This window comes from Corvus hawaiiensis, chromosome 4 (assembly GCF_020740725.1).
Source record: "Corvus hawaiiensis isolate bCorHaw1 chromosome 4, bCorHaw1.pri.cur, whole genome shotgun sequence".
Classification (NCBI taxonomy): domain Eukaryota; kingdom Metazoa; phylum Chordata; class Aves; order Passeriformes; family Corvidae; genus Corvus; species Corvus hawaiiensis.
Window position 1 is genome coordinate 5645877 of NC_063216.1, and position 15157 is coordinate 5661033.

The following is a 15157-nucleotide window of genomic DNA, read 5'->3' on the forward strand; positions in this document are numbered from 1 at the left end:
GGGTCAAAGTTGATGCACTGCTACAATTTTTGAATGCTTTCCCTTAAGAACAGCCACCCAGGCTAGGATTAGCATGAAGGGCTGCTAGGCTGGCACTTCAGTGTCTGGGTTAAAAATATTTTAAAGCAGTAAATGCAGTCAGAACAGAGAGAGAGATCCCTGGGAGCCTTCCTATTCAAAAATGTGTAAGCTCAGGGCAGCAACTGCAATGTAATTTAGGGCAGTATATGCTTCATAGCTTTGGAGAATATTGCCTCTTGTTAATGTTGCATCGGAGGACAGTGGGATAGTAGTAATTTTAGAAAGGTGGTATTCCTGTTTGTTCTACACTGGAAATTTCAGAATAAATAAAAGGAAGCGTCAACTGAGGAAGAAGTGTAACTGCTGAAACCCAGCAATGAATCCATCTCTGAGCAGACTGTAGAAACAACAGGGGAAAGTGGGCATAGAAACATTTTCCTGGGAATGCAGCTGCAAAAGGAGCGTAGCAGACAAAGGCAAAATCAGGTACGTACTTCAAAAGGCATGTGGGCAAACTTCTGTCTGAGAGCCCAGTGAGGAGCCTGCTCTCATTAAATTACAGAATGTTTGGGGGGATCAGATGACAGGATGCTTGTATTGCTTTTCCATTGCTGAAGAAGTGGGACTGTCTATAAGCAGGGATGATTCAAATAGCTGTTCAAAAAAGCATGCTTGCAGGAGGGAGGGAGATCTTTCATTCCCATTTCTTTATTAAGATAATTTCCTTCTTTTCCCCTTTGGGTCTTGCCAAGTTCGCTTTACATTTGCAAGTGAAAAGGATGGTCTAGGCTACCCAAGGAAGCTTGGATCTGAAGTCTGTTTGTGTCAGGCATTGTGGGCTTGGTGATTTCTGTTTATCTCTGAGGAAATAGTCCTGCTTGCACAACAGGGCAAATGCAATGCGCAGATGTCAGAGCTGCTAGAGCAAAGAGGGCTGTCTAGGAAAAGCTATGCCAAACCTAATGGTGGAGTGGAAAAGGAGCAGCTAGGACTTCTGGCTTCCTCCCCGTGCCTTTCCATGGCTGTAGGAAAATCTCTAGGCCAAACGGAAAGCTCGTTGCTGTTCACAGTGAGTTGTAGCCCATGTGAACTGTTCTGTTGATAGGAGGATATTTTTATGAATGTTTACCCACATAGGGGTGCAAAGATTTGTGTGCTCTGGTCGCCAGTGCAAGAGTCAGAATGGTCTGTGAAATAACACCTCTTCCACAGGGCTTCCCCTTCAGTGTATAGGAATCACTGAGAATGAGGCTTTTGGAGTGAAGGCGCTATAAAGCTTACATTTATTAGGAGAACTGCAGCCTGCCTTGCTACTGCATGAGGTTATTGGAATGCTTCTCCTTTGTTATTCCTGTAGGTATAGAGGGCATGGGGATTTGAATGGGAGAATGTGTGAGGCTCTGAGATCCAGTTTGTCTTCCAGGTTACAGCAAGGCTCCATTTTTCCCAGGCTTAACAAGTAGCAACCATGGTTTACTAAAATATTTATTTATATTTAGTGAAAACTTACTGACACGCAGTTGGTTTTGTGTTTAATATCACAGTTTATAGCCCTTTGAAGTCTGCATGTCTGAAGGAAAGAGAAATGCTTAGGATAAGCTGAACTTGAATTAATCGTGTAGGCAGATACAGATTGAATTTCCTGTGTGGTTCATTTTGCTAAGGGAGTAAGTCAAGCAATGAGTAATGCTAGGCCAACTTGTATCACAACAGGAGGTGGTGTAGCTTTAGTGCAAGATAGCCTGGTTCATTGAATCCGAATTATTGACCAGTTCTCCAAACTTCAGGGATGATGGTGGTTCTGAAGATAAAAAGTTAACTTACGATTTGTATGGCTTTATGTTTTGAAATTGTGAAGGTGGGATAAATCACACAGACTTCCAGCCCTGACACTTTAATCTGCAGTGATTTGAAACTTGAAAACTACAAAATATTTAAAGGTTTGGATTTATATTTTCCTTTTTGAATGATGTGTTTCTTTTCACTAGATTGTGACCCAGTGGAAACTTTGACATAAGGAAGAACTTTAGGGAGCTAAGAAGCAAAGTGTGTTTTGGGTAGTTCCCAAATACAGTATTTCTTTGTTTGTTTGATCTCTGCATTTGTAATTCCACAGTTGTCCTTGTATCCAGCCCCTTTTAAATCTTCTCTTAGCACAGGAGAATTGCAGCATGTGCATGCTGTGCTGATCCTTTTTGTTTAACTCACAATGCTTTGCTCTCAAACTGGCTATCAGAATATGATGGGTCAACAGGATCGTTCTCTTTAGCATGAAGCACACCTGAAATATCTGCTTAGGTAGTGCTTGTGATTTCTCAGCAAATATTCAACCCAGTGGGGAGCTGCAGGACTCACCTCCATCTCCCAAGGGTTAACAGTAACCTATAATAATAATCTTGTGGCACAAAAATGCTTCTTTTTATGCATTACCTATTTCCAGAGGCCTAATTTAGGTTTTGTATCAAAATGGATATCACAAACGCTTGAGCTTCCTGCTGGGAATGAAAGTGCTACCGAGAGACTCCGTTCTCTGTCATTCTCATGGTGTCCAGGAGGGGTGAGGAGGCAAGGTAACAATTGCTGATATCTGTAGCAGTAAGTATAAATAGTAGCAGGATGGGTTGCAAAGGTAAAATACTTTGACAGTATTGTTCGTGTGAAAGCCTGGCCCTTGCTCTCAGTTAGAATATATACGTGTGTGTGTAAATATATGTGTTTTCATATAGGGGCCAATTTATATCTCTACAAGAAGAAAGTTGGGTTTATTTTATAACTGCACAAAAATTTACCCATCATTAAAAGAAAAGGATATTGTTATGGGTATTCATGCCTAAATACACAGGCAGCTGCACTCAAAGATCAGCACGTGTGTCCCTGCTCTCTCTGTGCGTGTTTTATGCCAGATTCTGCTGTAGATCCAGTGGAACTGTTTCCATCACTTACTTTCCTCAAGGATCTGTCTGTTTAATGTTTTCACATTAAAAAATCATGTTTGGATATTTTGTTGTTTTTGTAAGAAGTTGAAACAGGGAAAGTGAAAGCCGGATTAAACATTTTTTTTTGAGGTCAGAAATGCTTGCTGAACACCCAGATAGTTTCTCTCTCCCTGGTATTGATTTTCCATTGGAAGCACATGTGGGAGGAAAAGGAAGATTTTAACAAAACCTACAAAACACTCATGTTTCTGAATTTCCTGGCAGTTGCTATTTTTCCTTCTCTTTTTTGCAAAACTTGGTTATGTCAAGTTTGTCCCAAACCATGTCTCTCCTCCTGTCCCTGATCCCTGCTTTGGGCAGGAGGGCAATTCCTGTGGCAGAAGCCATTCTCCTATCTCAGTCTCTGGAGGCAAGGGATTCCCAGGGTTCCTGTTGCTCTAGTGTGGCAGGTTCAGGTGCTGAAATGTGGACGAGGTGAAAAGTGCTCACCTGATCTGCCAGCCCCCGTGAGTGTAGACACCTGGGTTCCAACAGGGCATGAGGGAGAGAACAAGAACCCTGCCCAGTCCGGGGTGCAGGTCTGCCTTGGCATGCCGGCCAGCCCACAGACTGTCCAGGCTGGATGTACAGGGAGTACCTGGGGCGTGCATGAGTGTGTGTGTGCTGGCCTAAGTGCCGTGGCAGTAGAGGGCAGAGCCAGGCCAGGCAGCGTGGGATCTGTGCCATTGGTTTGAGCCCTGCACGGGTATTGTTGTATCGGCTTTGCCCAAGTCACCTGGCTGAGCACCCAAGTGGTCCTTAAACAGAGCAGCATTGGCCCACCCAGGTGCAGGGGTGAGTGTGGGGCAGAGCACAGAGAGCATGAGCTCGGCCCCGCTCTGCCTCTGCCGTGCTCTGCCGTGCTGGGGAAGTCTCTTGACCTTTTGTTCCTCGGCTTTCTTGTGTTTAAGGACGTACAAATTTAACCATCGCTCATGGGTTTTGCAAGAATTAATTAATTACAATGTCGACCAATTTGAAGACTTGTAACCCTAAATAAACAAGAACATAACCAGTTATTTTCCTTTGTATTTACGCTATAGGAAAAATCCACTAATTTATTTCCAAGCACGACACACAAAAACTATCTTCACACTTCTGAGTGGAGCTGGGGCTTGATGCCAAGGCTTTTTTTTTCCTAGAGAATATGGTATACTCGTACACTCAGATCGAATGGTACAACCTCACGGTTTCACTCAGGAGATAGAAAATTTTTTCTTACTGTGTTTTTGTACTTGGAAACTGTAAATACCAGGCGCTTCTCTTCGGTCAAGTTCTTTGTCCTCATGACCTCACCCATTGCCAGTGTCCTTCAGCATGTGAACTTTCTTCTTTGGAGTAGCTCTAACCAGTAAATGGGATGTCTTTTCCCCCCATATTTTCTGCCATCTCCTTCTACATTAATTATTGGTCTTAAAGAATCTGGGAATTAGGGAAAGAGAATGGAGAAAAAATATAATAGGGGTGCTTATCACCTCATCCTCTTTCTTTTGTGTGTTGAGAAGCCCTTGAGTGTATTAATTTGAGAATTAGGAGTAACTTCTGTCCCACACCTGATGCAGCCCTACAGAAAGGCCATACAGTGCCCTGGTTTAATGTCAAACATCAAGGCACAACAGAGTGAGGGAAGTCAGGGTTTGTGACTCTGCATTTGCCATCATATGGGAGTTAAATCAGAGCTAAGGGTTTTTCTTTTGTGTTTTAATTTCCTTTGTTTTAAGAAAGTATTTTTTAAATGAAGTGGGGGAGGAGAGTAATACGCCACTGACATGCTTTGGGATCTAAAGCTCCTGTGGACCCCATAGGATGTCAATGGACTCATTAAGATTTAGCCAAGTTTTATGCATTATTCATAATATACATTCACAGCATGCACCCTAAAGACTGTCTCCTGTGAATGCTTAGTCAGAATCATTTGCATTCTGTATTATGGATCCATAATATAGAATACATTTAGCTGCATTTTGTGTATTATCCTTTACACTTATTTCCAGCCTTTACTGTTCTGGCATATGCCCCAAATGTGTTTAAACAATAGCATGCAGTTATGTTTTGTTGCTCTATAAAAACTAATGCATAATAAGGACCCTGATGAAAATTAATTATTGCATAAGAGCAATGGACAGGCTTTCTCCTCTTTGTAGCTTCAGTGACCTTTTAAACTTACTTTTCTAACATGTTTAAGAAGTATTTTAAATTCTGGACTGATATTTTGTAAATTTTGTGTTTCAAATACACACAAAAATCATTTTTGATGTGGAAGGTTGGCAGGTGATAAAACATCGAATTGAAGCTGAGATGCTTAATAATCATAAGAGTCTTTTGCTGTGAGTTTACTCTAATCCTACGAACATTATTTCTGCTGTACATGACAAGGCGAAAGAATCAACAAAACACCACATCAGAAAATTAATTCTCTTCCTGTCATCTAAAGCATTGAAGCTCCTCTGTTTTATTTTTCTCAGCTGCCAGTACATCATGGTGATGGGTCTGATCTCGGCTTTGCACTGATCCACAGAGTGGCCCAGACGTGTTCCTTACACACCTCTGCCTTAGTTTCCCCATGGGAAATGGTGCTCCTTAAATTCCTCTGTAGGAGCTGTCTATCTAGATTTACTCCTTCAGCACCCTGCCTCGGCCAGTAGAGAATATTCGTTTTGGAAATTCTGCTCTTGCAAGAAAATGGGATTTCTTTCAGGGCCAAATTGCAGTAGAGGGAAGACAGGGAAGTATGAGGATTATCTTCCTTGTGCAGAATTGGTTAAGGGAGCACTTTTTTGAAGTGTCTTCCATTTTGGGGACCATGAAAATATTTCTAGTTGCTGGAGCTTGCACATGAAAACACCAGTTGGGCAAAATCCAGGATCCTGTGGCATCCTTTGCAGATCTGTTTCACTTGGGGAACAGCCCCTGTGTGTGTTCAGGAAGACGTGGGGAATGTCAGCCTTTCATCCATTTTATTTTTCAGGGAAGGGCTACAAGGTTGTATAGGTTACAAAAAACCTGTTGGGATGGTGTTATCCTTGTCTCAGGAGCCTGCCTGGCTCACACTGGGCAGCAGTGGTGCCTGGCTAGGACTAAATATACACCGTATACACAGAGGAAATAAGTGACTTACTACGTCAAGTTCTTTGCAAATGTTGTAATACTTGATTAAATGCCAGTTCTTATCAAAACACTTTCAAAAGTCTTGATATCACATAAGATTGAAATGTTTTCTTTCCCATCATAGACTCCCAACATAGGAGAATGTTTTGGCAAAGTATAGTAGGGAGGAAAATAGTTGGTATAAAATGAATTTAAAACCTTAAGGGTTATTTTTATTTACTTTTTTCCACTAGGTCTTCAATGCTACCTTTAGGAAGCGTTCGTACACGCGTGCCCTGAGGATACAGTAGAGAGTTAGCAAGGATTTTTCTGTGGCCCAGGCAAAGTGGAAACATGCTATCCTTTGGTCCAGAACTGTCTCTTGCGCTCTCAGTAGAGTAACACCTAAAATACAAACATTTGACATTTCTGTTCAAAAGCTATGACCAGTTTTTCATGAGAATTTTTTAATAAGTGAACTGAGAATTGTGAATTTGTAAATACATGTATTTTGCAGCATGCCATTGCTGTTACTTTTTCCTTTTGCTTACATAGAAATTAACAGTTCATGATTTTTAAGTCTGATGCATAGAAATAAAATATTTATTATTTCTTTTAGGTAAGATGTGGTGCAGTGGAGTACTCATCTCTGTGTAGTGTAGTAATAGTGTGTATTGAGTGTAATAATGTGAAGTATGAGTAATCATTGTAGCGGGAGTATAATCTCTGAGACCAAATGTTACTGGATGCATTGCCAGGTGAATTTATTCCTGTGGAGCAAAGCTACCTTTCCATCTTGGCTGCTGCATACATGGGACAGGGGACAGGAAAGAAAGACAGAAGATACGAGGCTGAGATCCAGGTTTTTCCTCAGCTCTGTGCTGGAAGTTTTTCTTATTATCTTCCTTGAATCTTGAGCTTTCCTTCCTTGCCCTCTCATATTCCCTCTCCTCCCCAACTCTTGTTGCAGCTATGGCACTTCTCTGCTGTACCCTTTCGTCCTTGATGTACCCTAAAAGCTCCAGCATAAACCCCAAATTAATCTGTGCATCAGAAATTATTAGCTTGGTCTCTGCCACATGCTTGTGATGCATTGTTGGTCCATCTCACTGGTTGGAGATCAACATTTGGGACCAGTGAGAACATATTTTTGCCATTACAAATCAACAGAACAGGAATATAAACAAAGCTCAAAAAATCAAGACATCTAAATACCCCTTTCAGATTCATGAATATGCTATATATATAAGCCTAACTTCTGAGATTTCCTTTTATTCTCATGAATATCATTTACATTTGAGCAAATGCAAATTCATTTCCACTTCTGATGCTCTGGAAGCTGCTTCTGGAAAATGAGTAGAGTGTGCCCTTTAGTCCATCCCAGTTCAGGCCCCAGTGCTGTGTGTCCAACCCTGGGATTTCCAGAGCATTCGGCAGTTCTGCTCCATCTGTTTTTCTTTTCAGCAATCTAAATTCATATTGTAAAATTTGCAGTAGTGCAATGAGCAGGGGTTTTGTTAGTGTTATTAGGCTTATGATGTGGAAAATAAAGAACTTGCTTCCTACTGTTCAGCAAAATTTCTAGGAAGTTCCTAGCAGTTTATTTAACACTTGAAATAGGTATCTTTATATTTCTAAATGATTTCGAACAGTTTTCTTCAATGAACAGCTGTATAAATAGGAACTAGGGTACATAGAAAATGAGCACTGTACATTAGCTGGACTCACAAGAGATGGTAAGAGAACTAATTTCTGTACCTCTGTGGTAATATCTGGCCTAAAAGAACACTTCTACACCAGGTTTCAATTCAAGGCTTCTCAGGTACTGGATTGCCATTATTAATAATCACACTATAGAAGCAGTGGTTTGAATGGGTAGATTTTAAAGGGTTTCACTGAGTTACCTACTGTATTGTTATTCCATTTTACACTTGGAAAGGTTATAGGATTTTACTTCTGGTTCAGTTCATCACAGGAAATCCAGACTTTGCAGTTTGCTGAGATTGTGTACACTTTGTTCTCTTGGTGTTCTTTCTGTCCTTTGTCCAAAATTATCTGCATAGTGTTTCTGTCTATCCCTAGTGTTAAAAAGTCAGAACCCTTATGCATTGTGGGGTTTTAAAAGTAATAGATTGTGATTTCCTTTTTATTAGCCCTAGCTCTCAGTCTTTATAGCTCAGGCTCTTTAACTTTCAACAGTAAAATTCAGCACTTAAAAAAATGAAACTGAGATTTTCATATGATCACAAGCATTGAGGCTTTAAGGAAACCACCAGGTATTCCAAGACAATAGAAAAAGTTCATGGGTGTTTGCAACCCTGGAACTTCCTGGAACACACCATGAAAAGGGGTCACAAAGACTCTCAGGTTATGTGTTCCTCCTACAAAGAAGACCTTTCACCTTGTGGTGCTTCGTGAGGTGCATGATATTCAAAGGAAAAAATAGAGACAGTGCCTCTCATATCCCTGTTCTCCATACAGTGGATTTGGGAACAGAGGGATACTGAGAACGATGAACTGCATTTAATGAGGATAACACTTCTGTTCATTTTGCTGAGATAACTTTAGTCAAAGAATAATTTTCTCAAAATTTGAATTTAATTCCCCAAAATTTAACTGAAGAAGAGGTAGAAATTTGCACATATTTCTGTACTGTGAATTGCTCAGACACTTTGACAGACTCTGAAGATCTGTGCCTTTGAAAGGAGTATTTGTCTCTTAACCTGCCCCTTCTACTGGTCTTTGCTGGTATCATCAGGAGGGCAGGGCAGAGAACCTTCTCTCCTGCTTTCGTGTTTCCTTCCTCACAAGCACTGCAGAAATCAGCCATGCTCAGCTAGCAGTGACAAGTGGACAAGGCATTGTCGATATTCTGGGGTTTATTACTTAAATCCTCAGGTCTCTGGTGTGAGTCTATTCTGAAACAGTTTTCTCTGCTGTTTTTCTGTAGCACTTTTTGTGTGCATACAAATTTCTCCTAGGATTTGCACCAAAATTCCTCCACCCTTTTTCCGGTGTTTGCTAGTAAAGCTTAAAGCTGTTCTGGGGCTTGCAGCCCTTGCCAGGCTGTTCCTTCACCCCTCTTGCATCTCATTCTCAGACAATTAGCAAGAAGTACAGTAGCCTGCCTGTTACTTATTCCTGAGTTTAAAAACCTAAACTTGCTATTCACCATCTTCTCACTTCTGCCAGTTTTGCAGCAGTGGCACTGCTCTGATGTTACTGATTTGTTTCAGCTCTTAGACCATTTTATAGTGATGGATGAAAAAGCAAAGACGAGTTTAAAGCTACACTCATTCATCTCTTTATTATTTTAATGCTAAATCTCAAGGATAAATATTATTTTTATATTACTGTTGGTTAAAATGTACAAGAGAAAAGTCCTGTTTTGAAGATCAGACTTCCTTACTGAGGAGAGGGGATGACAGCTCTGTTGAAAAAGGGTAAAAGCTGAAAAGCCTGGTAGGTATGTCCATTTTAAATGTGTGCCATGTGTGCTGAGGGTGACTTGGTTCACACAGAATATTTGCAGTCAGTCAAAAATAGAACTCATAACTTGCATGCTTGTGCTTCCTCAGCCCAATCTCTTCAGAAACAAATCTCCACGTTACTTAAAAAGAGCAGAACTGAAACATGACTGTTGGAGTTTGCATCAATTGCCTGTTGATGTAGGGTGAGAGTGGGGTGAAAGGCAAGGGACAAAAATAGGGACAATAAATAGGGAGGCTGAAGGAGATGTGAGTGCTGTACCTGCCCTGCCTTGTAGTACTTTGATCTTCACAGGTGTCAGGCCAGCATCTCCTTTAAATACTGGATTAATACAAATATTTCAAAACTAGTGCCACTACAGTACAATGTATTACTCTGTTTCACTTAGGACTAGGCATTATATGTAGTAAATAAACCGCAGACAATGGCAGTCTTGGTTGCAGCTGGCTTGTTTCCTAAATATTAATACTAAAATACTGAGAAAGTAAAACAATTTAAAAGAACTGATTGCAAAATCTGTACAGGTGTAAAAGTTAACCATATGGCAGAGAGGAGATTGCCAATGAAAATGACAGATGATTAGCATTCATTAAAACTTTCAATTAACACCTTGAAAAATTCCATAAAATAATACTGCATGTAAATAATGTGTGATTTCTCCAAGCATTCTTCTACCTGTTTTTAGGGGAAAGGAAGAGTGAGAAAGAGAAGAAGGGAAGTCTATTCCAAAAGTACTTACTACTAAGATTTTTTCAGCCCTTGGTTTGTTTTGGAGTTCAATGGTCTAGTGGTGAATAAAACAAGTTTTAGCTGTCAATATGGGAAAAGATTTGGTCTGGATAAAAGTTAGTCCTGTATTTTCTTACCCCTATTTTTATGGTGGGCATGAGAGGGAAGCCCTGACAAACTGCAGGGCAATATGAAGGATGCTCAGATCAGTTGGCTAATTACAGAGATGAGAACATGACAGTAGTGGCAGTCCTGCCTGTCGTTTCACACTGATGTCAGCTTCTGCAGGATCTCTCCATGTTATAGGGAATTCTAAGTCTGTGCCTTTTCCTGTTGGTGCATACACATGAACTAAGGAAGAAGCCTTTGTCTTGTCTAAGTGAGCTTTATGACTAAATTAAAAAGTCATCATTAAGAGCTGACTTAGGTGTTCTTAGTGTCTGCTGTTAACTATACTGAAAAAGCTTCCAAAATCAGGCATGCCCTTGGCTGTCTTGTGTTACTGGAGGGAAAGAAGCATCTTTGTCTTGCTAAATCAGGTGTGTGGTTTAAACAATGCATTTAAATTCATGTGAGTATTACCTATGGATTCCCTGACCCCTGGGATTTGACTTGTTTATTTAAGAAAGCCTCCATTGACACTGGCGCATGCAATCTTTTTTCTTTCTTTCATTACTGAGCACTTCTGTGGTCCTGGCTGGACTCAAGAGCTGCAGAGCTCTGGGACTGTGGAGATCCAGACTTCTGGCTTAATTTCTTCTACTCCATTCCTGTTTGAAGTTCTTGCATTTGTTTCTTTGTCACCTTTATCTCCTCTTCATAATTGGATACAGTCAGGGCATGAGTGTGGCATTTTAAAATATAACCTCCCTCCCACTAACCTGTTTCCTTCCTTTTTGAAATGCTATTTCATAGGTTAAGAGTGTGTGTCTGTATGTCATTACGTTTTCACACTGTTGGTGTCTTAGAGGTGCCCTTTGTTTGATGTAGCTGAGGACTCATGGAGAGGATGTGATGGCTGGTAAAAATACTATGAAACAACTTCATTTGTAAAGCTCTCTGCCTTCCTGTCTTGGCCTAGGTCCGTTATGCTTTGGGCCATGTCCACATTGCAAAGCCTGGGTCTGTATTTTTCTTGGTTCTTGTGGTGTCCCTGTGATGGTTTTTTGACACATTTTGGATTTTGGCAATTCAAAATGCCTGAATTACTGGGCAGATAGCATGGCAGACTGGTGTGGGGGGGTGATTTTTCTACAAAATGCCATTGAGTTGTGTGTTTCATGTCCTGGGTTGTTGGCTTGTGGGTGTTAGAGGATGAGAGGTCTGCCGGAAAGGTTGAACGAGCCAAATTTGTCATTCTATGTAGACATATTCTTTATGCAGCATGAATGCTGGGATAAACTCTCCTGTCAGACTGCTTCCCCTTGGAGTGCAGTTTGTTCCAGAAAGGAACAGGGAGAAAACTAGATTGTTTTTTTCAGTGTGGACAATCAGGGCACCTCAGTACAGGAGTAAAATATGAAATGAACTAAATAAATCATGTGCACACATTCACTCTTCCATGAGACATGAGAAAGCTGGGTTGGAGAGACAGCATCAATTTTAGCAGACTTGCAAAGGGCCTTGACCTCTCCATTTGGTCTTGGGGACCCCTTCCCTGAAGCAGCATGTAGATGATGGGGTACAGTTAAATAAAGTTATAATTAGAAGCAACAGGAGGGAAAAGAAAAATCCGTCAGTCTGCTATCTCTTTGCATTTGGCTGCTCTTGGATTGCTGTTTTCAAAAGTGATCTGCAGTGGCATCTCTTGGCTTCCAGGAAGGCAATGGGAATTTTATAACTGACGTCAATGGGAGCAGAATGAGGCTGATGTTAAATGCTTTTTTTATAACCTTGTCCCTAGTGTGCAGTCAGTTTCATTGTTTTCCCTGATATTTTTGTGGGTGTTACATAGATCAAGAAGGAGAAAATAGTACTTAAGAAAGACAGGTTGTGATTGTGAAACCCCAAAACTGTGAGAGAGGCTCTGGGGGGCAGTTGTGGGGCTCAGGAGTGCTGTTACTTAATGTTACAGGTTTGAGTAGGTTTCAGTATCACACTATTTCTTCGAGCACCTTTCCTGGCCAGAGGACATCATCAGTAAAGTCCACCCTGTCTCAAACAAGAAAATCCAGAGCAGTTCTACTGATGAGTTTGTGATTTGCTGCAAGTGAGAAGAGTTTAGCCCTTTAGATTCCAGTTTGTGTTGGCCAGCTGAAGCCTGACACCACTCCCAAGTTCATGCATTTGACTCAGGATGTAGAAAGAATGCCTATTTTCTTGCAGCATTCTGACAGGCTGATCCATGGTGAGACCTTTACAGTGTGATGTCTACTCTCCCTTGATCCGTGTCTGACATCCACTAACATGGATGTCCAATATATGTAGAAGGGCTATTCAGACCCAAGACTTGCTTATCGTAGCACTGAAGCTAATCTCTTCACTCTGCTAAGGTCAAGGTTGAAAACTGACTCCAAAGAGCAAAGAAAGGGAAGACAGGTTTGGAAATGGATACAGGGAGAACAGACAAAATATGCTGCTGTAAATGCTGATTTTTAATCTCTCCCTTCCTCTCTTGCCATCCCTTTTTCTTTCACTGTCACAGGTTATTCATTAAGTATTTATTGAAATACATGGTAAAAAGAATTTGTCTAACAGCTAAATTGCTGATTTTGGATTAGGCATTAGATGGTGGATTTAAATTTGGAGAATCTGTATTCACCAAGTGTTTGGGGGTGAGGTCAGAAGTTCCTCCCTTACAGCATGTATTCTCATTTGTTGCAATACAGTGGTGTTCTTGTGGTACGTGGGGATAAAATGTGGTACGTGGGACAAAAAAGTGATTAGGCTGAGCAGCCTTTGCTGCATCTCCAGGGGGATTGCTTTTTGAGGCAATCAGGAGAAATCTGTGTGGAATGTAATGGCATTTGTTAAGCAACCCAAGTTACCCTTGGTCCTACAAACTGCTCTTTTGGTATTTAACAAGAATGAATAAAAAGAGGAGTTAACCTTTGTTGCTTTTGCTTTTTTGCCACTCTTTGAGGAATGAATAATAGATAGTTGATGCTGGCAGGAGTCTATCATGTCGTAGTTACATTACTGTTTTTAATTGAGTGGTTTAAAAATTGTGTGAGGGATAGTCTTGGTACTGCTAAGTTAGAGGATGCAATAAGCCTGGTTTTGTAGCCATGTACCTCCATACGTAATACAGTATTTTTTGAACTTACAAATGCTGTGTAACATATAGGAAGAAGCCACGCCTTGCACTGAAAACGTTGATTTCATGTATCAGTATATTTATATATTTATATATTCATATATCAGTATATTTCTTTGTGTTATAGTCTTTTAACAATACTAGGCAAGAAAAAACCCCTCTCTCTTTGCCTCAGTGTTGTTTTTAGTATAAAGAAATAATAAGATTTCTGTGTGTAGGTGTATCATCTTTTTACCTACTCTGAAAACCTCACATGAAAAGAGCACTAAAATTATGATTAAGTGCTGTAGATTTGTAAAAGTGGACTCTTTAAGACAGCATTTAAGTGTGCAAGATGAGATAACTTCCTGCTCCGGAGCTCATTTAAAATCATACCTATAAACTCCTGACACAAGAAGAGTGTCTGGCTGCTGTACTGCAAAGACAGCAGTCATTCAAACCTCAGCAGCCCCTCAGGTGAGTGTTTCTGTCTACCTGTGGTGGGTTTTTCTTCAAAGTGAGACATGGATATTAAATGCCCAATTGTGCAAGTTGTTTTGCAAGAGGAAATCCTTTGTGGATACTTCTGTAGCAGCATGGAAGTCGAGGAGGCTTTGCATGCAGCTGTCTGCCAGTCTGGCAGGACTTCAGCCCAACTCCTCTGGCTTGTGATCTTAGAAGAAAGAGTTTACCCCTCAATCATGAGGAGGCTGTTTTTTCCTGCTGTTGCATTTATAAAGCCTGAGATTGTCTTTGTTCAAAAATAATTTTGGTAGTTCTTGTGCTTGGAGCATACCATGTCCTAGCATCATCTAAGTTTAGCACAGAATTGGCTTTCAATGTTGGAAAGCCAAAGCTCTTGTAAAGATTTTAAATTATCTGATAATATTTAATCAGTTCATAGACTGTGTGTGCTTGAAGAGTAAGCACTCCTGAAGAGCTTGCACCTTTAAAAAAGAGTGAAGTACACTGATAATATTGCAGAGAGTGGAGAGGTTTAAAATTATTGGAGCACTTAATTTTTTCTATAATTGCTTCAATTTGAAGGGAACTAGGCAAAATACCAAGCTGCAAATGAGTTGCATTAATCGAAAAATTCATCAGTCAGAAAGTAGGATTTAAACCAAAACGCCCAATTAGAACCAAAAAAAAAAAAAAAAAAAGAAAAAAAGAAAGAAAAAAAAAAAAAAGACTCTAAACATCTTGGCATTAAATCCTTAAAGTGATGAGCCTCATATTCCTCGGTGTTGGCTGTTGACTTCAGAGACTAATAGAAGAGTTTCACACATCCATTTCGCTGGAAACAGCGGAGGAGCTAAGGTGGAGTTGGAAGCACCTTGCTTGGAAAGCAAAGCAGTGCACAGTGAAACCCTGGCCCCTTGTGATGTACCACAGTGGATAGCAATCAAGTGTGAGCATAGATCAGCTAAAGGTTAATATCTTTTTATAGTAAGCTGACAATAAGATAAAAAATTTAACACCACTGCGGATACCTTATGGCGGGTAAAGAGCTTTTTGGTACTATGTAATTATATTTCACAATGATTTAATGAGCCTTATTAAAAAAAGGAAAAGTTGTATCACTTGAAAGGTACCAGAAAAACCAAAGCAAAAATGAGGC

General features: G+C 40.4%; 1 protein-coding gene across 7 annotated transcripts in view; it reads left to right on the forward strand.

Annotated features, from left to right (window-relative positions):
• The window catches only part of SOX5 (SRY-box transcription factor 5), a 609605-nt gene that overhangs the window by 13815 nt on the left and 580633 nt on the right, over positions 1 to 15157 (forward strand). Inside the window, exon 1 of one of the 7 annotated variants that reach the window (XM_048300782.1) lies at positions 487 to 507. The exons of the other annotated variants lie outside the window; for them this stretch is intronic. The gene's annotated coding sequence lies outside the window, so the exon portion shown is untranslated. Of the gene's footprint in view, positions 1 to 486; positions 508 to 15157 lie in introns of those variants that run through there. 7 annotated transcript variants of the gene reach the window in all.